Source organism: Lichenostomus cassidix, chromosome Z (genome assembly GCF_008360975.1).
Source record: "Lichenostomus cassidix isolate B80296 chromosome Z, HeHo_3.0, whole genome shotgun sequence".
Classification (NCBI taxonomy): Eukaryota; Metazoa; Chordata; class Aves; order Passeriformes; family Meliphagidae; genus Lichenostomus; species Lichenostomus cassidix.
In genome coordinates, this window is record NC_139511.1 from 8,630,808 (window position 1) to 8,658,071 (window position 27,264).

The window sequence follows — 27,264 nt, forward strand, 5'->3', positions numbered from 1 at the left end:
GCCTCCGTTTCTCGGCAGATTACAACCAACCCACACAGAGTAAGAATCAGTCTATGGAAGATACTTCTTAGTAACCCCCCAGGCTGCAGCAATTCTATCTTATCATCATTGGCTGTGTGGATGTATTTTATTTTCCAACATAAGCAGTTAAACTCAATAATCTTATTACTGTAACAAAGTAGGATGAAAGAATCCTCCAAAGAAGAAAAAGACAAAACTAAATTAAATACATTCTGAGACATTAAAAGAGCCTTTAAAAATCTGCTTTATTTGATGTTTGGATTTGTGCATAGATTTTCGTTATTAAATAAGCAAGTGAATAATCATTAAGTGAGTTGTAGTTGTTGTAGCATGAAGGACACTTGATGGGAACGTGTCATGGTTGTGCTCAATAGAAGTATCAGGCAATTGCAATTAGGGGAGTCTGTGAGGGAATTTTCTATCTGCAGCATCCTGCACAGAGAGTGTGATCAAGCATTTCATTAAAAGCTTGGTAGAGACTGTGGCATGGCTGAGAGCAAATTGATTAAGGTTCAGTCTGGATAGTAATACTAAGATGACAGTGGGGAAAGCAACCAGAGGATGTGGAAAAGATGTTAGCTCTTTTGCTGAGCCTGTGCATCCTTCAGCTGTCACTTCATCTGACTTCTGAGTGAGAGGGCACCTTACTAGATTTCCTACAGCCTTTACATCATTGTGTAGCTGCCTGGACCTGGGTGGCATTTTATTTATTTTTATCTCTGGATTAGGGCATGATATTACAGTGAACCCTTGAGCCTTGAAGGTGAGGAAGAATTAAACTGCTTATTTGCAGAGCACAGCATCATCCTATGAACACTTCCTGCAAGGTTTTTGTGCTCAGCCTCTGCTGGTTCCAGACAGAGTAGGTGTGCTGATTTGAGCTGATGATTCAGAGCATGGGGTCTGACATCTATAAAACAAGGTGTAGGGAGATTGGAAGGCAATCTTGCCACACAACCTGTGGACCATTCAGCTATAAAATGGGAATAATGCTACTCATTGTGGCACTTATAGTAAATGGAAGGCCCTGTGCATTTTCTAGGTTGTGTTTTCTTTATAAACACAGTGCTGAACACAACAGTATTTTCTTTGGAGCTACTTGATTATGTCATTTAGTGAGCTCTCCTGTATCACTTTCATCTGAACAAGATCAGGTTTGACTGAGCATTCAGCAGGATCCCATGGCCAGATACTATGGCACTCTACACCATATTGATAAAATGTCAGACTGGGCTTCAGCTCAATGATGATGAGGCTGAGATACAGAAAACAATGTACAAATGTACCGAAACAGGGTTTTAAAAAGCTGGTACATTTGAAAGTGCATTTAATGATTGGTGCTTTTAGTTCTGGAGCTGACATACTCAAATCCTTCTTCATCCAAATACATGTATACTAGGAATCAAAGTGAGCATTATTAAGGAATAAATCTGCCTGCAAATGTATCTTTTTTCCTCTGGGAGTTTTCATTGTAATCAGTGAGCCTCCTTGGTTAGCTTCAGGAATGTCAGAAAGTGTATGGAAAAAAGTTTGAAAACAAATGTAGGTCTAAAGGAACTGCAGAGATGCTGTCTTAGCAGCATTCATTAATAATTTATTCTTTTCCATATTCCAGTATTTGAGCCAGAAGAAAAACCTCTGTTTTGTTAGATTTTTTAAATACCTTATTTCTAAATGTTAATCACAACTTTTTTAATTGTCATTAAAAGTACAGGTTTGAAATGTCCATCAAACTATTAGAAACAATAGAATTCTCATTAAAAAATTATATGGTTTAATTTCAAACTAAGAGGAAAGAAGTAAATTTCACGGCATCAGTAATGTAGAAAGAGCTGACTGCTGAGTTTGTGCATTTTCTCTCCGATACCTGAAACAGGTGCCTCAATCTTTACTTGACTGTCCTGACAGCAGAGCAAAAAGAGGCATCACTTTGTACAGCAGTCTGTGGATTCTGCTTTGGAAGCTCCTGATGATGAGGCCCAGAATCACTGATGAAAACCCATGAATCTCTGAGAAATCTGATGGCTCCCCTGCCACTAGGAAGGGGTGAGGTGAAGGTTGGGAGCTCATGATTTTGACTCCTGCCCCACCTCAGGACTTACAGCCACACCTAGAGTGTCGTGTCCAGTGCTGGGCTACCCAGTACCACCCAGACAGAAGAGTCCCATGAAGGGTCATGAATGTTAAGGACTGGAGCATCATTTCTAGGAGGAAAGGCTGAGAAAGCTGGGAGTGTTTATGCTGGACAAGAGAAGTCTCAGGGGGATCTCATCTACAGTGAGGGAGCAAAGAGGGCAGAGCCAGGTTGTTTTCAGTGGTGTCCAGGGAGAGGAGATGAGGCAAAGGGCACAGACTGTGAGGGTGGCCAAGTACTGGCACAGGTTGCTGAGGGATGTGGGGGAGTCTCCCTCTTTGGAGGGATCAAAAATCCATCTGGATATGGTCCTGGGCAATCAGCTCTAGGCTGCCCAACTTGAGCAGGGGGAGTTGGGTCAGGAGACCTCCAAAGGTCCTTCCCATTTTATAGTATAATGAAAATAAGTGACATTGTATTTTCTGTTAACTTTTTATAACTTGTAATGATTTTATAATCCATTATAGTACATCATGTATGTACAGTGTTGTTTCGCTTTTCCTTATGTTGATGGCACATTTTTCTTATGTGTTTCTTGGAGCAGAGACTAGTGCATGATATTGGGTACTATGAAATAATGTCTGATACAGAATGCTCTCCCTCATCTTGGATAAAGTTCAGGACTTTATTCTTCATAAAAACTTTACAGTTCTAAATGGGGACACTACCAGCAGCTAATTTAGGGGGGGAAAAATAAAGGTAAGTCAGCAGTCACATCTTTCAGCTCTTGAGCATTTCACTGTGAGGTGTAAAGAGGGTTTATGCTAGGTGGATCGGAGTCGCTACACCAGACAATATCAAAAGGTTCAGCTAGATGTGAGGGGAAATTGCTGTGATATGGCTATAAAACTCAGGAAAGGAGCACTTTTGTAGGAATTCACAGAGGGAATGCTTGGACATTTCAGTATAGGGGAAAACGTCTTGTGGATCAATGTATGTCTCTTTTAAATTCACGGAGGATGAGTCTGGAGCGACTGATCAGCTAATATTGACTGATTGAAACTGGCTACATTTCACATTTAATGCAAACAGTGACATTTCTAATGCAATATGGCCAGTCTGGCAGTTTTCCATCCCTCAGAAAAAAAAATCTTCTGAATTAAGAAGGTATACTTTGTTCTGTTATGTAATGTTCTCACATTGATTTTCTTTTCCCTTTAAGATGATGCATTCTGGCCATCTGGCTGCCTCGCACTTCCTTTGGGTCTGTTGTTGAAGCAAACAAGATAGACTGTTGAAAAGACAAATATTATTTAGCACATTTTGAATCTCGAAGACATTCATACTCAAGTTTTTCACTCTTCTGATGAACTTTGTTGAAAAGAAAAAAAAGGATTGAAGTTATTGTGCATGAATTTGTCAGTGTTTGTTTACTGTGAGTGGAACTTCCATCATTTCACAGATGAGAGCCTGACTTTCTGAGTCTCTTTTCAAAAACTGATCTCACCAGATTGCCAAAACTATGCTAAAGAATATTTAAGCACCTCTTCTGTTTTCTCTGTGACTAGTGATCTAAAGATAGAAAAATACACTAGCTCCTACTTTGAGAAGGATCTATGTATAGTATATTCCCAAATCTATAATCACATGTCTATTAATGAAACGTTGAAATTTTTCATGTAAGAGATGAAAAGCTATTGTCACAATCTATTTGGAAAATGCTGATTGTTCAGAAAGAAATAGCATGTGGTCTATATGTCACACCTGCTTCAAACAATTTAGAACCTGGAGGCAAAGTTATCTTGAATGCATATGGGTTATTTTCTAATAGGCAAAGTACACAGCAGCATCTTTTACACATCACAAAAGTGCCATATATCACTAAATGTCACAAAAGTGCTGGGTGAGCAGCTCATGGCAAATGGTATATAACTTGCAAGGTGGAAAAAACACATGAATTACCAGTCTGAGTGACATGAAATTCATGGGGCTTTTCTACCAGCATTACAATATGTTTGAAAACTTTGAAAATCCTAAAGAATAATTTCTTGAACTTGATTCAAGATGAGGGGAGAGCATTCTATATCAGACATTATTTTGTAATATGACAAGTTTATTTGTGATGAAGTATGAGTTTGGAACTGGATGATTGCTTATTATATCTGATTACCCGTCTGTGAAAACACAACTCAGTCTCACAAGGTACACTTGAGAGTTCACAAATGGATTTTAAAATCTTAGTAATTGCCCACTAAGCCACTTAAGCCCAAAACTGTAACCTTCCAAATGCCAGGTGACCTGCAGTCTATCACAAGAGAAATTTAGGGTCAAAAATGGTGTCAGTTGCTGACACCAGCAGGCACTGGGTACCTAACATTGATTTCTGTGCATTGTCCTCACAAAGCTCAGCTTTTACATTGCTGACCAGCTCACTTCCTGCCAGCTGCCACACGGACCCATGTCCCAAACCTTGCAGGGGTGCTGCTTGATCCAGACACAACCTAAAGAGAGGTAAACTTCAAGCACAGCGAAAAAGAACAGCAAAAACTGCTAAAATTGCCTAAACTTCGTGGCATTGTTTGATGATGAAATGGACATGCTTGATAGGGAGATGTGTGCCTGGTTCTCCCTCAGAGAGAAGAGACTCCTGATACTGTCAAAGACCAGAGAACCTCCAGGAGGCTTTCAGAGAGAGCACTCCTAATGAGGGAAGAGTAGGATATATATCTTCAAGTTTTATGCCCAGTTCTTAATCACTTATATCCATAGTAAAATGTTTATGAAAGTAATTAATTAAAAGTGTGTTTGTGAATTGCAATTACATTAATTGTGTTGCAATTTGACTTTAAGAATAACTTGAATTAGTCTTTCTTATATGTCTGCTAACCTGAAAGATATAAAAGCTTAGAATCACTATCCAGAGGAACTGAATTTTACGTCTTTAAATAGAGAAAATCTCTTCTATAAATGGCACTCAGACTCCATAGTTTATGCTGTCCATCTTTCTGAAAAGTTACCCACACAGGTATTTTGCTCACCCAGAGCCTGTAAATTATTCTCCAAGCCGCTTTTAGACTGGCTTAATATTTAATAGAAACTATGATACTTGAAAACTTACAAAATCTTCTTATTCAATCACATTCAGACGACAAAACCTTTCTTATTAATTATTATAGCAGAATGAAGGCAGGCTGGAGACACTGGGATTTCAATCTGGTTTAGTCAAAGAGAGAGAATTGGGAAAATAAATGGTGAATGGGATTCAAAGAAAAATAAAATTTGTTCCATTTAAGCAATTGAAACCTCTAGGTCAAGATTTGACCTTCATTAATCAGCTGAAATTGCCAAGTATGTCTTAGATCAATCAGTCCAACATTAGCTTCTACTAAATGTTTCACTTGCTAGTCATTATAGGTCTGTCATCAACATGTAGCAATTGCAAAAGAAAATGGTTGGACTTTTAAAAGCCATTTAAAATAGGCATGCTTTGCACACACAAAAGTTTTTTGTGCATCTATTAAATTACTTGGATCCCCTCTTTACCTAGTTTGGCTTAGTGAGAGGAGCTGGCCACAAAGGGATTGCTGTGTCCTTTGTACCTGCTGGGGAGACTATGTCATCATCTACTCTCTCTAAATATCAGTAAAAACCAAGAATGGCATAAATTCAGGCCAATTAACATACTTTATTCAAATGAAGGAATGGGGAACTACCCACAAGTTTAAGGACAGAACAGCCAGCAAGTGTGTTTGGACTCTTACATCTTTACAAAAGAGTTTGTAAGCAGTTGCATGTTCCCTCTCTTTCTAAAAGCATTTTTGTCCAGGTATATCTGTATTTCTGGTTATAAACAGCAACAAAAGACGGGACCAATTTTCAGTCAAGCCCTGTCAAGATCTCAGTATCACTTTTTGGTCAGTGGGTATTAAAAACAGCTGAGATCTCAAGCTGGTTGTAACTGAGAAATGTTCTTTATAATTCCATGAAAGCTTCCATGGATTACTCTAAAGAGGTCTAAAAGCAAATTTCCCCTGGCCTAGGAAACTTGAAGTCTCTAGCTTCTTCAAGGCTTGCTCTAGCATAGGCCGTTGGAGAGGGAGCCTTCCCTAAAATGTGAAGTTATTAACTGTTATAAATCATTGTGCCTAGATATTCTACCTTCCTCAAGATCTTTGACAGATAAGCTCTGGCAAACCTCATTGCAGTGCTCCAAAATGTCATTTTCCCAGCTGGCTAACTGATTTTGTCCTGAAGATTATGCCCAGTAGCCAAGCAGGAAAACAGAGGAAAGTTTCTGAGCTTCAGTTGCTCTGTTAGCCAAGCCTTCAAGGTAAAATGTGGCTGGCAAAGGTGAGCTGTATTACACTCCTGATCTGTGTACAGCTGACCATGCAGTATGACTTGGCCATATATAAGTGACTTCTACCACAGTTTTGGTAACGAGCAACTGCAATTTGATAAAAACATAGGTGTCCACAGCTGTTTGATGTGTTTCAGAGTTCCTGGTCTGTTTTCTGTCTCAGGAATGCTCAGTTTATCACAGATGAGAGAAAGATCTTTATAGTGCATTTCCCACACAGTCAACAAAACTCTTTATTGTTGTAATTTAACTGTTTGATACACTGGGTGATCATTTCAACTGAGGGATGAATAAGTTTAGTGACTGAGCTGCTCTTTTGTCTAAAGTAGAGATGAAATAAAGCATAGACATAACAGGAAGAATTTATTTTCAGTAGTTTTTATTCCAGGAAAATACGCTTAGCAAAAAAATATCAGTTTTGTATTTTTTGACATATACTCCATGTTATTAGAAAAGTTTTTAATTGGCTATTCTAGTCCAAGGCATTCACTCCCTTCAATGTATTAAAGAAAAATCAGAGCAGGTACACAGAGACCTGTACCTGCAGAGGCTCCTTCTGCACTGAAGAAGAGCTGATGAAGATGCTGAGCTCTCTTAATGAGAGACTGATGAACAGAACTTGTCTAGCAAGCCACAAAATAGGAAGCCACAAAACTGAGAACACAGGCATAACAAACAGCATGGATTTGCCTCTTTACTCTAAATTTCTTCATTTCTTGGGCTCAAGAAAGAGGAATCAGGCAATTCCCAAAAAGGACTGAGAAAAGTTAGCTGGAAGGGATTAAGGAGTATTTTCTGGCTGCCTCTTCATTTTGTCTTAGAAAAGAGAAAGACAAAGGACACTGGCTACCTGAGATTGCTTAAATTTACTATGCTCTTTTTATTTGAAGAATGAAATGGAGGGAAGGACCCAGATATATTTTGGGGCTTTGATTAATTCCTTTTGCAATCATATACATAGAAATTTAAAGTCATCTCAGAGAACATGTTCTTCTCTCAAATTAGACGTTGAGCATGTCATGCATAATTATTTAACATGGTCTTCCTATGCACCATGTATCCCCAGAAAGGTTACACTGGCAACATGCTAGGACTTTAAACAAACAAATTTAGAAATCCACCATACCATAGGGTTTTGTTCAATACCCGTCACTTCCTGTGGCCACTGAGTCCTTGCAGACCATGGAAACTCTAAAAAGGAAATAATTCTTGAATGCAATGGTTCTTGAATTTATCATTTTCATCACTGCTCTGCAGAGTGGCTTTAGATTCTAGTCAATCCTTTCAATCTGCTTGCTAATCTGTTCCTTTTTAAACTTCAGTTATCTAGGAGATGTTGCATTATTAATTAATATATAGTCAGTTTGGGGTGTGTTAATTTCTGAATGTGGTTATTCTACCTGTGAAATGATCTTGTTGCTTTCAGTACTGCTTGGTCAAATTATCAACCATACCCTCTTGTCTCTGTCCAGCTCTTCAGTCTCAAAGAGCACAGACAAACAAGTCATGCAAAGCTTCTACCTGGTACCAAATCACTCCTCCTGCATCTTTCTTCATCCCTGAGTATTTTGCACTACATTATGGCTGAGTCAGCCAGAGTTTGGAAGGAAGTTCTTACCACCTCCCGGGAGAAAAGGGTTAGAGTACACATCTAGGATAACTGATTTCTTGGTAAATAACTTCCTCTTTTCTCTCTGATACAACAGAGGAAACACTTTGGTATATCCAAAAGAGTTTAATGAGTCTGTCAGAACAAAGCCAGTACTGTTCTTCAGTGAGTGTTCACTTTCAAAAATATGTCTATAGACTGTATGTCTGTACTGTCTGCTGTCTGCTACCATTGCAGATGGGATCCCAAGCTAGTGGACCCTCAGTCTGACCAAGAAGACCTCTGCTGTGACTTTTATACCAACATAGAAAATTAAAACATTGATTTATCAGGAAACATGAAAAAATACTCACAAAAGAACTCCACAGAAGTGACTTAAGTCTTCCGCATATTATATCTTTGAAAATTTGGTGCACAGAAAGTTGGCTCAGGAATAAATTCATGTGCAAATGAACTGAGGGCAATTTTTTTCCTTCAGAGATATTCTGGGAATTAATCAGCACTGTAGAAAACCAAGTGCAAGTTAAAATCCTGCTTTATTACTCAGTGGTAGATTAAAAATGTGTGTCTTACTCTAAGCTGTCTGTTTTCATGCTGCTCGTTCCTTTGTCTCCCCACCGTGTGAAGCCATCTGTTGTGTTAACAGAGCTACCTGGGAAAGGAGGACGGTGTGTACAGACACTAATCTGAATGCTGAAACTTCTATTTTTCCAAGGTTTTTTTGTCAGATTAGTCCCCAGCTTTTATCCACAGGATGTCCCTACAAGCAGTTGTGCTGGCCATAGCAAGGAGGGGATGTAGGAGGATTTTGTGATGCAGGAGCAGGGCTGAGTCACTCTGCTGGCTCTGGCCGGGGTAGAGTTAAGAAATGAGGAACAGCTAAGGCAAAGTAGACCCACAGCAGTGCTGAGTGAAGACCTTTATTTTCATGAGGAAGGCATTTCAGCAAAACATGTGCAGCCCATGGAATTTCAAGCATACCTCGGGCTCTGATGGTGAAATTGAGTTTATAGGATCTATTGGCTTTTTTTCATTCCTCATCTCAGATATCATTCAGGATAATAAAATGATTAATTTTTCAAGACACCAGCAGTCTTCTCACACAATACATTCAATTTAAAAGCTTTGCTCATAGATCTGCTGTGATACGATACATCAGTGCTGGCAAAAAATATAAAGATGATGCCATCTGTTGTTAGACTGGATACAGACATCAATTCCTTCAACTGGGCAACCAATCTGAATTGTTCACAGCAGAAGCAAACAGGGTATCCTGAATGTTCACAGTCTGGACTGGCAATCATTGTGATACAATAGTTACCCAAGTACCATTCAGTAACTTAAAAGATCTCATAATCATAAGTTAGACAAATAACTTTCACCCTTTTTAAAATTCCAATTGCAAAATTAAATGTGAGTTTGCATCTGGAAGCTGAAAATCAGCCTGAAGGCTTTATGATCAGTGAGAATAATACATGGTAATAATACATGTAAACAAACTAGTTTACATTATTCTATTCTTGTATATCAAGTTATAATTTATGTTTCTGTCTCTCTTTCCTGAATATTCTTTAAAGAAGCCCATTCCTGTAGCAATCCAGGTGAAAGCATAAATACTGTGACTTAAGATCAATTTTTAAAGAATTAATAAAAATTCTGTGAGCCCAAAAATACTATGCTTAAACTCAATGACAATACCCCATGTCTTTTGTACCATGCCTGTCCAAAATTAATGAGATAATGATGCATTACACGTAAAAATATTTTATAATAATCATTCTGCTATTGACTGTGATGTTTATTTTGCATTACATTCAAATAATTTCAACTCTTTTGACCCAAGAAACTAAACAACAGCCTGGAGTAATGCCAGTTCTTCTAATTAGGACAGAGTGCTTATGCCCTTTTTGCAACTCCTTTTATTTTATTCAAAAGTAGTCTGGGATTTTTTCTTTCCTGCATTAACTCCTATTTTCCTGAACACTGGAACAACTGAATAAGAATTTTTATCCCATGTTCATTTTCTCATGTTATGTCAGCTGTGCCTATGTGCAAAATTTATTCTCTTAACTATTTTTTTAGGGTTACATCCTGGTCTTCATAAAAATCTTTAGCTATACCTGAAGCTGTCAAGTCTCATACCATGAACATTAGGTGCATTTGGCTCCTTACTCCCAGTCCCTTGGCATCTGTCCCTCACCTGGGAGATACAAACCCCAAAACAGAAAAACCTGTGGCACGGGTGCTGCAGCCATGATAGGCACCCCCGGGCAGCCCAGCCTAAGGGTGTTCCTGAAGGCAAATTCTCACCTTTACTGGTTTAGTTGTTGGGAAGGTGGTTACAGAGCACTGCTCACTAGGAAGGGAAGTGTTCATACAGCAGCTGCTGAACTGTGAATTACATGAGACCCTTGATTAGAGTAAGGAATAACATGATTTTATGTTGTATGGTCACCACACCTTGAAGACCATACCTGATTGATTTTTTCACCTTTAGCACCAGAGACAAAATTACCCAAAGAGGCACAATAGTGGAATACAGAAAATATGCTACAAACCACCCCCCCCCTTAAATTAACCTATGCAAATAACTTTGAACTGACTCTTTAATGTTTTTTCTTCCATTTGTCTCTCACTTAAATGAGATTGAGAAGAAGCAGCTGTTCCATACAATGGAAATAACTTATATCAGTTACTGGCAAATTTGGGGCAAAAACATTTCTAAATTAATCATTGCATTTATACATTTTAAAGGAGACACAAATGTTTGTTGGGCGTGATGTCTTGCAAATGGGAGGACATCAATTCACATGCCTGTTCAGAATATGGCAATGGGTATTTGATCTCTTTGTAGTCTCCTGCCAGTATCAGAATCTTCCAGTTCTGTGGAATGTGCTTGGTTTCCCAGTGCTGAGGCTTTCCAGCTATACATGAAACACCTGCCCTTGGGAGCTCTTGCAACCTGAAAACTTCTATTTCAGTTGGCATTTTATTTTTATAATATTATTTTTAAAAATATGTTAAACAGCTTTAGCAGAAAAAAGCTGTAAAAAGGCTGTAAAATGATTAATCACAACAGAGTAACTAATTGACTCTGTCCAATTAGTGATTGGTGAACCACGTCTGGCACACAGGCTGCTGATACCCGGCTTCATACCAAGGGCACCTAAGGCCTCAGAAACTTGAGAAAATGCTGCAGTTGGGGCTCTGTGACAGAGGTGATGCTGCCCAGGTGTCCTTTTATCCTTCAGGATAACAGCAGCATAAACAGCAGCTGCACAACGAGAATGAGCAGGGCTCCAACCTTCAAGTGCATTCCCTTGGGATTGCATTCAGGGTGAATATTCATCGTGGCTGCATCTTCACATCCCAAGTATCTTCCTTGGAATAAAGAAATTTAGGATTCATTTTTTTCCCCAGATAATTTGATTTTAAGTACATTCAGGCATCCATGAAAATCCTAACCCTAGATTTCTATTTATATTCCTAAAATAAATATTCTAGGCAGTGTCTGTCATTTGCTTTTAAATTCTGTCTGATGCATTTCTTGAATGAATGTACAGAAAAGGAAGAACTGCCTCCATATCTGGAGCTGAAAAGACAGTCTTGCCTGATACAGGATTTAATGCTGAAATACAAGGAGAATGGTCTGATTTCAATCAAATGACATTTTAATTATTTATTCTGTTTAATATATTATTGAAAAATTCTCATAATGCAGCTCTAGAAAAGCTTCCTACACTGAGCTGATTTTTTTTTCTGGCATTGTATCAGAGGTTTCCAATATTCTTAATTAATCATGGCTAGATTATCTGCACTATAATATTAACAATATATGAAGCTTCAATATTTCATTTCATCACAGTAAGAACAGCCTACTAGAGACAGTGAGTTGTTCAAAATGGATTAAGGTACAAACCCCAAATAATTAAACACTGATTTATTTTTAAAAGCAGATGATTGTTCTCAGATTACTTTAGCACCTTCTACATTTAGAATATTAGTATGTAAAATTTAATTTAAAGCTTAATCCTCCCGAACACACTTCTCATGGAAAAAAACCCATCAGTATTTACTGATTGTGATTACTTATATTCTTTGAGGATTTGGAGGCCTGTAGCTGTGACAAGGTTATTGAAAAGGAAGGTGATTGTTTAAATTCCAGGAAGCATATATTCTCATTCAGTCAAGGTCACTTATCAATCAAATGAATGTCATTTCATAAACAACCCTGAACAACTGTGTTCTATTATCTAAATGGGAAGGAGAGGTGTTAATGGGTGTCTAAGGGATGAAATCAATTTAGCTTGGAGGCACTCAGCTGTTAGAACAGTTGTGAACATGTCTGGCTGCTAATGTATGATGATTAGTATTAATATCACACGATGCCTGAAATGCGACTGGCATGACATTTCTAAACCAATGAATGGTGATTACAGCTCTCTTTTCTTTATCCTCGTATTTGAGCAATTGCTTCTGGCTGTGTGGACTATCAGGTTTGCAACAGGCACTGTGCTGAGTTTGAAGATTTGTGCCTAAGGCACCTTCTTGTTGTGGTGATACTGTTGGAAGAGGAAAATAAAGAGCATTTTGACCTGTTATTTACTGGCAGCAGAGGATCCTGCATGGTTCACTGAGAAAGTGAGAAGGACCTGCTCTGAGGAATTAGAAACACAAGTTAATCATAGTATGCTTGATACTTACACTGGGAACATATGCTTAATATGTTCATGCTGACAAATGGAAGTGGAGATTTCAAGTTGTGAATAACAGAATATATTGAATAAACTTGTTTTCTCTTAATGGTTTTTTTTTTTCCTAACATGATGTGAAGACAGTGGAAAAGTTTAGTGCCAGAGGGGAAGACAACATTGATTAAAGTTACTAAAAAACCCCATGACAAAACAAAGGTTTTGTTGTCTCTGTGAATAGGTAACTTGTTTACTGTGCTCTTTGAGTAAAAAAATCAGAGGGATCAGGAAAAATCAGGGATGTCCAGAGTCTTTGCTCCATCCTGGTATATCACAAATACTCCAGTGATGGCAGCTTTGCAACTTGGGCTGCCTGTCTTAGGAAAAGAATCTCTTCCATATAACCTATTCAGAAGAAGAGATGACTCAACCATTCCCAGGAAACTCCCTGTTTCAATTTAAGAGTACTCAGTGATTTCTGAGGGAATAGGCAACATAAAAATCAGAACTTGAGGGGAGGAGGGGAAGGAAGCAAAATATTAAGGAGCAGTATTTTGGCAAAATATTAACAGTAACAGGCAAAGCTCTTTATTATAACCAAAGAAAGAGTTACAGATAAAATTGGAAGCAGAAGACAGGATTTCAAGATCCTGCAAAAAAAAATAGGATCCTGAGAGAAGACAGGTTTTCATATGTCTTTGGCCCAGCTTGATAATGCAAGTGTTTTAAGTCTGGGTCATGGAGTAACAAATTGTTGAAGAAGATTACAAGTAATTCCATTTTTATACATACATTCCTCATATAAGAAAAAAAACCAATGTGCACCTAATTTGTGTGCAAGAGGAAACAACTTCTAAAATCTAAATCTTCATAAAATTGTTTTTAAGCCTTATATTTTACTAAACTGTGTCACATAGCTTAACTTAAAATGGACTCATTATTATTATTAGACTTCATTTAAAAAAAAAAAGACAAATTGAAACAATTCAAAATTGCAGTATCTGTTATATTGCCTTGGATATCGTGTCTGTCAAGGTCAAGCTGGAAAACGTGATGTGATGCCTCAAAAATCTAATTGTTAAGCATCAGTTCCAACCGGGTTCCCCCTACCACAGAGGAAATAGAGAAGGTAATATTTCTGTGAGGCTGGAATGACACCAGGGAACATTTAGGGCAGTATGATCCATCACATCACCTTGGATGAAATAGACCTTTCCTCTTGTCTGCTTTGTCATATTGGGGAGAACAGACAATTTGGGGAAAAAAAATGACATGGACACAAACAAAAAGAAAAGGCACTTTCAGCACATCTGTAAGATGTAAGAAAACAAGATCTCTGTTAATTTCTAGGAGTCAGTCCTTAAACAGTATCGAACACAGGAATAATTGCAGCTGGGTTCTCATGGAAATAACCTTCCCTTCTATATTTTTTAACATTTTTTTTCCCAGATTAAGGTTGTTTGCACATGCATTAGTCATACTCCAAAGAAAATTGAAGTCTTTGCATCTTAGAAGTTTTTTAATCAATCCAGCAATTTTGTGTACGTTATTCAGAAGGATATACTGACCAGCTTGGTACAGGTACAAAGCCATGGGCTGACCAAGACTACAGCATGTGGATTTCATTTGTAAATAATTGTAGCTACTTTTGGTTAATGTAATCCACATGACATAAATATTGCAAGTTAATTTCAACACTAAACTAAAGTTAAAATAGAGATTTAAGGCAGTAGGGTAGGTAATTTAGTTCTTATTCCAAAAAAGTAATTATTTCTTTACTGTCATTGTTTTTACAGTAAAACTGTAGATGGAGTTGTAAAATTAATAGAAAACAGAACACAAACAGAGATTTTAAAAAAAGAACCAAAAACCAAAATTAAAAAAAAAAAAGGATTAATGCCAAAAAATCAACCTTATACTCTTGTGCCATTATGGTAAGTGCTAGTAACCTAATTAATGTATTATAAGATTTTAAAATTAATACTTCCAATTAAATGTAAATTTAATGAATTTTTCAATTTCAAGTAAATTGTAAAAAACAATAGAAATAAAGCTGACTTTATTTAAAACGAATCTACTTTCAAAACAGAATTTTGGGACCTACAGAAGATTAAGGTTATACTATTAATGATGTTCAAAGCAATTTTAAAATATGGATTGTGCTCTAGTATTTCTTTTGAGACATCATGAAGACTTTGAAAGTCATTTGTGACAATTTGATTCAGGAGTAGAACTGGAGTAGATAGTATTCCTGAGTTACAAAAAGAAAAAAAAATCAAGTAGCTGATTTTATAAAAGTTGGAATAAACAAGCTATTTAATGATGTTACAGGCTTAGGGGGTTCTCTTCCTTCTTATTTTGAAAATGCTATTTTGTTAATTTTTTTTGTTTCCTATATTTCTATTTCAAAGTTATAATTGCAAATCAATAAAGCACTCTAACCTAGTCAGAAATGTTAGATTCCTCTATATATTTAAAACGGTGCAGCTCTTAAAAAATCCTTTAAAAAAAAAAAGATTTTTTTAAAGGATAGACTGATTTTGAGTTTTCGAAGCAAACAGAAAGGATAAATGCTTCAGCCAGAGTAAATACGCACTCTTTAGGAAGGACTTGCAATGATGCATTCTTTAAAAATGCAATTACTTAGCTTTATTGCAGTATTTAAAACAATACATATTCTTAAGAATACAAAATAATGGAGACGGGTTGGAGAACAGAGATGGATGAGTGAGAACCATCTGGACAAGTGGGTGCCTTTTAGCAAGCCTAAAGGAGAGAAAGAAAACTTTCAGTGCTGTTTTGAAAACCATTTGTATCTTCTCCAAGGAGACCAACATGAACACAGAGCAGTTCTTGTTCCTCTTGAGAAAACGTGAAGGATGCACCATCCACATCCATGAGCATTTGTGGAGTGAAAAAACAGCCCTGGGAAGAAATGTCTTCATTCTGGGGCAGCTGTATTTCATGTTGCACCAAAGCTTTGCCTTTAAAACTTTCAGTATCCTCTCTGTGAAAGGGACTCAGGATGGAGAGTGCTTAACCTGCCCTGTGGCGTTCGTGGCCTTGTGTAACTATTTTATCTCCAAACTTGATTCTCTAAAATTAAACAAGATTGGGTTCTGCATGTACTTTGGTAGTGGACTTTAAAAGAAAGGTTTGCTCAAAAGAAAAGCTATCTATCTGGTCTTACAAAAATAACTAATTTTTAGTACTACTGCTTAGCACAGTCTCTGCCCCAGGATGTTTAATTGAGCCTTACTATCCTAATTTCTGCAATATCTATGGAGATGTTGATGCAATAAAACATGAGCAAATGTAATCTTAATAGTACAAGAGGTCAAATAGGTTTTCATTTCAGAGACTCCTTCTTCCATTTTCTTGACAGAATGATATTGCATAGAAAAGTTTTTCCACAAAGGTACATTACCTCTACTACAAACATCAAAAATATCAGTTGTGTGCAGCTTGTCTTTGAAAGAGATGAAGCATCCACAAATGTGAACAGAATGAAGAAACAGAAAACACAGAAATGAAAGTATTGGCATGTTAGCTGGATTTACTAACATTCAGCATAACATTTAAGATGCTAATGGATACCTGGAATGTATCAAGAAAAACATCTTTTTGTATCCCTATCACCTCAAAAAAGAGTTGTCATAGGATCAAGAGACAATTTAGGATTGTACTGTATAGAAGAGGCAGTATAGAAATGTGCTTTTCACCTGCGCCTCATCACTTCTTATTAGTGCCAAGTAAGGTTATAATTTCATAGAAAAGTTACTGGCACCTTTCTTTATGTATTTTTTTCAGATTTTTGTGATGGAAGGTTAGCATTCAGTGTCTTAAAAGAAATTACCAGAGCAAAATAATTTCTCAAATTGATCCTCGTTCTTCCCTCCGTGCTTGTCCAAGTATAAATGCAGAAGGCTGTCAAGGACCAAGCTGAACCACAACACTGCACAACTTTTTAAGACCTGATGGAAACAGACACCTGGATGTTACAATTTTTACTGTGACTAAATGACATCGCATAAAAGAGATGAACATTGTCTCCATTCTGGCCATAAGCAGAATATCACTGACAAAAGATTGTCCAATTAGTTTATGCTGAGGGATAGAATTTCACTAAATGTGCATTTTCTAAATGTGCAGGGGAAAATTTAAACCTGCCAAAGGTCTTAAGCTGGTGTCTCCTAAGGCTTCCAAGTCTGCAAGTAGATAAAAACTGACCTGTTGTGCTGTGCCCTAAAGCAACACAGCAATGCTGGAACTGTGTCTAATTAACCTTCGGCCAAACCTGAAATGTCAGGAAGGAATAGCACTAGACTTCAAATGTTTTTTAACTTAGTTGCTGTGGGTAGTACTAGTTTTTCTAGAATTCAAGCCAATTGCTCTAAAAATTGACTAGACAGTAATGAATAGCAACATTTGGAAGTAGTTAGTATTAGAGAGTATAATTTAAAAAATACATAATACTTTTAAAAATAAAGATTTTTCCAGGAGGGAGTTTTAATTTTGTCTGTATTGTCAGCCTAATGCATTGGGCAGAACCTAATACATGGAATTAGTTTTCTGTTCTTCAATTTTAAGAGTGAGGTTTATTTGTAAGCACTTGCTTTTTTCTACTGAACAGCTTTCTCCTTCTGCACATGCCTGGAAAAAAAATAATTTATGTGAATGTGGTAAAGAGACAAGATCAGATGTGGTAATTTTATTCTAAACATTTTATTTATGTGATATAATTTTTGATCTTCCAAGTTATATCTGGATATTATGTAAGAATATTAATTAACTTTTTTCTAGGGAGACTGTAAAACCAGATGAAAGGCAAAAGTAAAGGTTAGAAATTAAAATGCCCTCTATGAATATCTGCCTGGCTAGGCATATTTTAGTTGTCATAAATTGATCTTGCATGTGTGCATCAGAAAATAGGAAATATTAATTTCAATATTTTAATTACTTGTGATCAAATTTACATTCCCATATGCAAGAAAATTGATTTTTTCATTTAAATGAGACTTTTTGGACTCAAATCCAGGAACTCAATGAATAGGGAGGCGTATATGTAGTTCCCACATATGCCTTTTATCATTGATTAATTATCTTTTACTCATGTTCAAACAAATTTGTTTTGGGGGGCTCAAGTTTAATGTAAACTCAACCTCTCAGGAAAGGTTTCACTGTAAGGACAGAGAAGTTGGTTACTTCCCACATCCCACTCTCCCACATACACTAATCTCAAAAAACCCCAAATCCTAGCTGTATTTTACCAGCATTAGTAAATCCTCCATCCTAAAGTATTCTAACATTCACATTATGTTCTGTAACTTCCCAAAACTAACTGCTGCAGAAATTAATGATCCAGTGGTCAAGGTTATGCATGAGGAGGAAGTGTCTGCATCTAAGTAACCTATGGAATTAGGCACGACTTTTTGGGAAATTTGGATACCTTTTCAGAGTCTTCCAGAACAGGGACAGAACCCACCTCTACCTTCAAGCCTCAATGTAATGGATGAGGGTACAGATTTAGTTTGAGAGAAATCTCTACTGCCTATGAAAACATAAGACTATGGGCTTTTCTTCCCAACTATTTTACTGTATCTATTGCCAGCGATGAAGAATATCAGCATTGGCTCTGAATGGTGCCAGTTTGGTCCGGCTTAGCAACAAAAGAAGAGGAAAATACTGTTTCTGAGGTGCCTACCTAATTCTGGTTCTGGGAAGCTTCAATAATTTTGGACTAGACTGACAGTGCCTTCAGAGTCCTGTTGCATGTTTATCACATTCCACAGTGACATTGATGTAAGTCTGATATCAGACTTCAGTTTGGCTGCAATATTCAGCTATCAAGAGAAAAAGTGGTAGGAATGAGTTATTACAAATTCACTATCTCCTCAAAGCAGAGCACTGTGATATAACACCCATTCAAAACCTTGCTAAAAATAGCAATTCCTTGCAAAGTTTTACAGAATTTGGTTCATTTCACAGGTTTATTTGCAGATAATCTTCTCTTGCCTCCTTGCCCCTGAAAAAAAAAAATTGAAAAAGTTTCTGAAATCTGAATTCGTTTTCAGTCTTAAATCCTGACATTCACTGAGTTTTCCACTTAGGAAATCCTGCAGTATAATTGCACTGAGCATGAATGACACAAAAGGGGGAGTAAGCCTCTCAGAGCATAAAATTTATCCTGCAATGTGCCAGTGCTCAGAGGCTTTTTTGGGTTCTTTCCAGTTAACTCTCTGGAAGCTTTTTCTGCAAGACAAATGGTAGGAGGTTGTAGATTAGCTGAGGGCACAAATTAATGTGGAAATACACCTTCTGTGTTTCGTTTGGGATTTTGGAACAACTTTGTCTTAGCTTCTATGGCAAGAAGGTCCTGACCATACATTCCTTAGTTCTGGAAGTCAATATGCTGCCTCCAGGCCTTTCTATTGACAAGCTACACTGAGCCAGTTTCTCTTTAATCTCTTGCCTACCTTTTCATGGGTTACCTTCTGCCACCTAAAATATTCTTTTCACTTCATGGCTGAGATTGATGGAATGAGCCCCAAGTCCTTCTTTGTATCTTTGAAGTACACCCCTAGAAGTCTGGTGATTGCTGGTGACACAAATCATGTTGATTACAAGAAGTTTAACAGCTTTTTGTTCTAAATTTCATTCTTTCATGTTTATCTCTGGTGTTTCTTCCTGCCCTATATAACACTATCAAATTTTAAAGAGATTAACAACTTATGAGATTGCCCTTTTGTGATTATTTTCAAAGAATTTGTAAGGAATTTGTAAATCTCTCAAGATATATGTGAGTAGGAACTATCACTCACTAATTGCTGTCAATGCTCCAAAAATTTTGGATACTGCATTTTTTCCTCTCCCAGAGAATTAATTCCTGAGAGAATGAGTTAAATTGAAACAACTTTAAAAAAGAAGCAGTGAGAGTTTAACAATGCAGTTCTTCTAAATGCATTTTACATTTTATCAGCAAGTGGATATCTGTTCTGTCTCCCATAAGACCATGCAAATGAGTAGGGGAAAAATATCCACAATTCTTTTTATAGGACATATTGCTCTGACTGGCTGAGTCAGAATTAAAATTCCTGGTCAGATAAATGGGTCCTGTATTCGAAATGTCTTAGCTACCACCTGTTTGACAATAAGTTTCCTAAATTGGGCAGATTTGTGGAGCTCCCTTTTGTTTTGCTGTGTGTTTATGCTCTGTCTTTGAAATTTGAACTCAAGCCTTACATCTACAGGAGGCATTTGACTCTGTCCTCCAAAAAATTTCCAAATTAAAAGTAAATTTGAAACAACCCCCAAGCCCTGGGTCATACCCAGAAAGAGTGAGAAAAAGAAGTGGTGGATAGGTCTGACCCAAGAGCAGAGAAATGACCTTCCTTCTGTTGCAGATAAGCAGTGTGCAGTCATGCCTTGCTGCCTTCAGCTGCTTCCCACTGAGGGTGCATTTAAAAGGAACTTGTGTGCAAAGATGGTTTCTCTGAAGAGCAGACTGACAAAGAGGTTGCTAAAAATAGGAAGAAAAAGTGAAAACCAAGAAAATAAAGACAGAACATCTGATTTAACTTCTGGGAGCATTTATAAAACACATAAGCCCCAAAGTCTGAATAAGAAAGGAGCTCTCCAGTGTGATAGAGGTGTCCTGAGAGGGACTGAAAGCCCTGGAGACTACAGAAAATACTGCCACTAGTCCTCTGGTGAAACAGAAGTACAAACAGATCTGCTTCATAGCTTCAGCAGAGCTTCTGTGTGCAAGGGATCCCCTTGCACCTCCAGTCATCCCCCATATGTATACTTTTCCTCTTATCTTGCTCTTGGGAGGAGAGAGACTATCTGGTTTAAGATTGCTTTTTATTGTTTGCATAGAGTTGCTGTGCTTCAGCAGCTGAGGGAAGCCAGCCAACACGCTCAGGAACTGTTGTGCCAGCCAGGCTACTGAGCATGGGGACTGCCAGATTAAAAATAATTTTTTTGTGTTCAGTTTTCTCTTTTCGCTTCAAAGAATGTCAATTCAGAAAGACAGTGGATCTGTCTTTAAAAAAATAAATAAACAGTATTCACCACCACACAATAACCATAATTTCATTCAGCATCATTTTCTTATTTTACATGTAAAATAATGAAGGGAAAGTAACACAGCTGTGGATGGAAACATGTTGCAAGACCTTGTGTATCTACACTAGATTATCTCCTGGGTTGTACACAAAGGCTGTAACATGTTAGCTGTCCAGTGGTTTTGTGAGAAGATAGTGGTTTTCCATGGTTTTTTTTCTTGTGTATTCTGCTTATTCTTCTTGGGACACATCTGCATTTTAAATACTGTATGACATATAAAGTTTTGAAAGTAACAGTCCAAAACACGTTTTTAAATGAAGTAACATTCACATCTCAGTTCCTGCAATCATTCCCCTGTCACTTCACTTTAAAATGCTGAGCTGTTTATTTCTCAGTATCAGCGCAAGCACTTCTCATGCTGTCCTGTGTCTGTGCTCTGAGTGGTTCTGAGTCATTGAGTTGCATAATAGCAGTGTTATTATTTCCCTGGCTAAAATGAAAATGTGCATCTTGCTAAACTGATCACTGTAAACTCACCACTCTGACTGACTCCAAGCATGATTTCAAAGCCTTTTGTTTATTTGTAAAGTCATACATTCCCTGTTCCAGCTTTCTGGATTTTAAAAGTAACAAACGCTTGCATGGAAATAAAGTGAAGGTTGAAAGGTTGAAAAATTTAGCATTTTGATGAGAAAATTAAGAGAGAAGAGCAAAGATTGAAAGCAAATTCTTATTACAGACTTTATACTTTCTTTTTATCTAATTGCCTTTCTTCCAAATTCTGGTGTTTTGAGAGAGTACAGGTTTTCTCTGCAGAGCTTTTTTGTTTACCACAGCTCTTTGTGTAAGAAGAATCCCAGACTTTGTTCAAAATAATAATTTTCCCTAATAAACTACCCTTTATTTTTCTAATTGTATTCAATTCAGCCATTTCTCTCTTACTGACACTAGTATGTATTAGCCTTTTTTTTTTTTTCCTGCAAAATAGCACACTTAGGTCAATATTAGAATCAAGCCTGAAAATGACAGAATTAAGATTACTTCATGTATTTGCAAGAGTCAATACAGTGGATTAAGAGCGAAAAGGCAGAAGTTGTAGGGGAAGGTTATTAGAATAAGCAAGTGAATAAAGGATCCATATTAGAAGAGGGGTCTGGAAAAACAGCTTTTTTTTGGCCTAGGAAGAGATACCTGCTGTGAATGACACATTTGGAAATAGTGAAATAGTTTTTCAGTATGAATAGCAAGGGTTTGTGCTTAGTCATGAAAGTGATGGTATAGCATTCTTGTCTAAAATAGTTGAGGACTGGACATGATGAAGTTATCTGAACAATGGGTATCTAAAGCCCAAACCCAAAATAACTGCTAACACAGTAAAGGGACTACTGAAACACTTACCTAGATTTCCTAGACTTTTGAAACAATTTTATCTCTTTCTGTCTGAAAGTATCCAAGGAAAATAGCAAGCAGACATTTGTCAAGCAGAGAGAACCAAACTAAGTTTACGTGCCTCTTCTGACATGCAGAAAGAGAACAAAACTCATTTAACTGCACAGTACAGGCTATTCATGGGAACAGAAAAAAATACAGACTCATTAGCAGTATCGAAAAAGGGAGTACATATTTTTTGTGTTAGGGAAATGCACAGAAATTAATGTACTGATACAAGGACACTGTATAAAAACAAGTGTAATTCATGTACTTAGTAATGATTTGGAGGATGATATTAATTGAACAATAATTAACTTTGCCAATGACAAAAAGACAGCAAATACAAAATGTTCAATGTACACATAGTCTCATTTTTCTCATCTTGTTCTGATCTATGTGCTAGATAAAGGTTAAATACTAACCAACTTGTTATGATTATAATTTCGCCCTCTAATCTAGGTTTTTCTCTGCACAAAAAATCAATATAAACTATGCCAGAAAAAAGGCTGTTTAGGAAAAATTTCAGGACTGTGACATCTGATTCAATACTCCAGGATTAAAATATTTTAAAGTTATTTTCTGCACTCATGATTTCATATAATTTAAATAATTCAAATCCTAATACATTCCACTACCTCAAACCCATGAATACTTCTCTACTTATCTTTTTATCCTATTTAAATTAAAAAAAAAAGGTATGAACACTTTTCAAAGCAGCTCTAGACAAAAACTAGGGTCTAGACAAAGACTAAGGTAGGGAATGGGAGCTAGTTTTTCTTAGCGCTTATTGCTGAATGATTTTTTCATTTTGAGTTTAAAAAACAAGGAAGACAAGCTAGAAGGAGTTTCCTTCCTTTCTTCTTGGGACAGTTGCATGCAGGAATAACTTCAAAACAAAATTTGGAAGAGATTTAACTGAAAATCAAAGCAAAGCACAGTGAGAGAAGTGAGAGAAAATATTCTGATTTAGCTATATAGAAAAATACATATTTGACAGGTCTTACTGCCTACTGGTTTAAAGTTTAGCTTTAAAATGGAAAACTGAGGCAATAAATATATTTGAACAATGTCTATTAAGTCTAGGTGGACAATCTTTGTGTGAGCTTACATTAGGAAAAAGAATGACAACAAATTTTGTAAAAAGAATTGCATCAATTCTGAAACTGACTGAAGATTAAATGCACTGAAGTTATTTCCCACTACTGAAACATAGGCTAGAGACTCCTTCTTTGATGAAGATACAGCTGTCTTGTCATGTCCAAGAGCACAAAAGGGTCTCCGCTCAGAGGGCTTCAGCTTTTCCCCGCCACATAACTCTACATACATGTCTAACTCACCCTAACTGAACCCAGCCTTATGAAGTCATTCTTATATCAAAAAAGTAGTGTATTCAAGGTAGTTATTATAGAGCTCATCATAGCTTAATGAGAAATTCTGGGCCTTCTTCACTTAGCTGAATTGAATTAAGTTTCTCAAATTGTCCTTTAATTGAATTCTATATTGTCTTAAGACCTATTGCTGGAATATGTTGTGAAAACAGAATAAACTTCAAATCAACATACTACCAGAAAAAGCAAAAGCTCTTTCATTTTCAGTGATTCGTTTTTCAATGGAAACTTAGGTACAGAATGGTACTTAAGCAACAACCCAAGTATACGATAAAAACTACTGGATGGAGAAAAATCAATTTTTTTCACCTCTTCAAGGGAACGCCCCTCAGGGGATAGGATGAGAGCAGAATGTAAATAGTTTATTACTTGATACTCCAGTCTAATGCAAAGGAGCACTGATGCTGACAAGTCAGCATGCAGCAAACAGCGCCAAACAGCTTACGGGAACCCAGTAGTCCCTCCACTTGGAACCATTAACCAATAGAATTATTGATGTGGAGAAACAGAGGTCAGTATACAACCTGCTGTTTACTAAATGCAGGGTACAGTGAATAGAACAAGACAGGATTTTTCATTTCTGGAAAAGAAACAAAACAGCGAATTCAGTTAAGTACTGAATTTGAAGTAAAGAAAAAAAGCTGGAGACACAAAAAAGCCTAACCACGTACATTTTTAGTTTCAAATTATACTTCATTAAATAAATCACTTCAAAATTATTTATTCAGAATATTTGCCCATTTGTATCTACTTTATTTTGAGGTAAAATGGACTGGTGCTCCTGGAGCCAAGTTCCAACACAGTGCTTGGGAGACAGCTACTCAGTTCATGTCTAATCTCATCCTATTGACCTCTCACCAGCTCTGTCTTCACAGCTGTAACTTCTAACTTTTAGGCATGAGCAGAACCTAAATCTAAACAACACTAAGCTCCTTGATACTCCACCACACATATTCCCAGAGGATTTAGATACCAGATGTCTGCTGCTGCTCCTTTGAGGCCCAATGTGATAAATATATTCAGAGCACACTGATTTCTGTGAATCTCGTTCAGCTGGTTCTTAATCCTCTACATACAATGAATGGGATAACTAAGACACTTAATTCTACATTATCAGTTCCATTGGAAAAAACAATTAAGTCTTTAAATCATCTTGTAAATATATTCTTTTGCTTTTGCACTTTTAGGCTATGGGTCCAAGAAAAAACCTTTGGCAGTTTTGCAAACATTTTATTAATATTATTTTGAAATTTTATACATCAAAACTTTATTCTAACTTCTTATAACTTAACTTCAAAATAGCTGTAAATTTTGAATACCTATCTTCTGCAGATTCTTCTTTTCTCAGGCACTAATATTGCCATTAGGAACACTTGATTTTCATCTCTGTTATTAAGTTCTGGCCCTGCCTGCTTATTCATAAAGATGTTACATCTTCCCACTTAAAATTCATCTTAATATTTTCATGCCTCCCCACAGCTTCTATTGCATGCATTTCTGTGTGATGCTATGTTTCTTCTTCAATGGTGTAACTCCTTTTACAAGGGAGATTCATTTTTAGGCTACTTTTTAGGTTCAATCTCTAACTGAAAACAAAGATCTAGGACCTAGAAGATAAACAAGGAGTGTCTCCTGTCAACTGAACGATGAAGGAGAGGGACCCCTTAACAAAGGAGGTGGGTCTGTGTGTCGTATTTTGTTTTTAATTTGTGGCATAATGTGGCTAGCACAGGTTTTTCCCATGAGAAATTTTCTTGTGTTTTATAAATAAAGATAAAGTTTGGATGTTGTTGGAACAGTGTCCCAGAACTTGGGCAGTGCAGGCCTGGCCAGTCAGGCCTGGGGGAAGGCTTCTGACTGACCAATCTGGGTGACTTTTGAGAACTCTATATATGTGATGAAATCAAAACAATAAAGGTCATTCCTTCTTGCCACTGAGAACTGGTGCCTTCATTACTCTGCTAGCTGCTCAACAGCGACAGCATAATATGGATATTTTCAAAATATTTTGGGGCAGAGTTTCACCGTGGTGTAGCAGCAGCACCTGCTGCTGCTGGCAGCTCTTGCTGAGCTCCACTGCCTTCTGCTGTTGTGGAGCTGCACTTCCACTTCAGGATATCAGCATGCAGGTGACCTCTGGGAGAAATGATACGGAACAATATTTAGGCTATATCTTCCACGTTTAATCTTAGTAAGTCACTTTCATATTGCTTCAGCCATTTGATACCCATGAAGTTCTGCACTCTTCAGGGACAGTTATGTTGAAACTGTATTATGATGGTTATGAAGCAACACTTACTGCACATTTTCCTATTAAAATCTTCCATATTAAGTGAAGTGGAAAATGGCATTACAGTTGCTTGAATACAATATTGGGCTTGTGTTCTTTCAGAAGGATAATGACTGCATGAACAGCAAAGGTTCCTTCCGAATTCATTTAGATTACTATCCTTTTCCTTCTGGCGGGAGGAAAAGGGAGAAAGAGCTTAGTCCCCATAGATCAATAGTTCTATGGCCTTCTTTTTGAAAACTTGAGGTGGCAGGGTTACATAATGCTAGAGGTTGTATTCCTCTAAGGTAACAGCCATTACAATAAATTACCATACAAGGAATTGACTCAGATAAGAAATGTATCTTGATCCTGCAATTCAAATTGCCTAAACTCTTCCACTGATACCTATTTTTTTTAACCATCATCACTTAAAGATGGTCTGACTCAACACGCAGACTCACTCAGATTTGCATTATGATTAACCTCCAATATGGTTATCACCAGGGAATTAAGCTTAATATTACTATAACCTGGAGCTTGTACTTTTTATGTTCTCCCACATTTTTTCAATAGCAAATTCCTCATCCGAATGTCTCACAAGATGCAATAGGGCTTTAACCTTGAGCTCACCATATGTGAAGCAGTTGCTGTCATTGAATTTTAAGTAAGTATAGAATCTGTATTTATGTGTAAGTTTACAAGTACAAATTGTTGTCTCTCTAAAATGATAAGCAGCATTTGTTCACAATGAATCTGGTAGATTTCAGGCAATGAACTCACAGAAAAGAAGTACATTTTTAAGTTAATTACTAACAAATTTTTGATTCAGTTCAGTGAGATCAGGATTCAGTCCTTGACACAAGTACATGATCCTTCATATAGTTCAAAGCTGACTGTTTAAACTTCTGATTCTTCCTAAGTATTCTTATACAGACAGTAACAAAACTGAGAGTTTCTAAATATAAAGGCTTTTTCTTTTTAAACATCAAAGTCTCTTGTTTTGTGTATGGTAGCACCCATCAGATACATGCAGAAATGCAGAGCTGAAGCTAAAAATTAGTGTTTGCCTGTAGGGCGAATGATCATAATTTAATTTTATATATTCCTTATTTAAAAAATGCAGTGCCAGCACGCAAACCCCAAGTTTGAATCTTCTAAAAACACGACTAAGTTTAAAGGACATATTACTCTAATGAGTTAAAATGCTTCTAAACTAAAAAAAGTGAAAGTAAAACATGAAAAGTGCTGTGCTAGTTTAGGCTGGCATAGAGTTAATTTTCCTCACGTGGGGCTGTGTTCTGGATTTGTGCTGGAAAGGGATGTTTTTGTTATTGCTGGGCAGGGCTTGCAC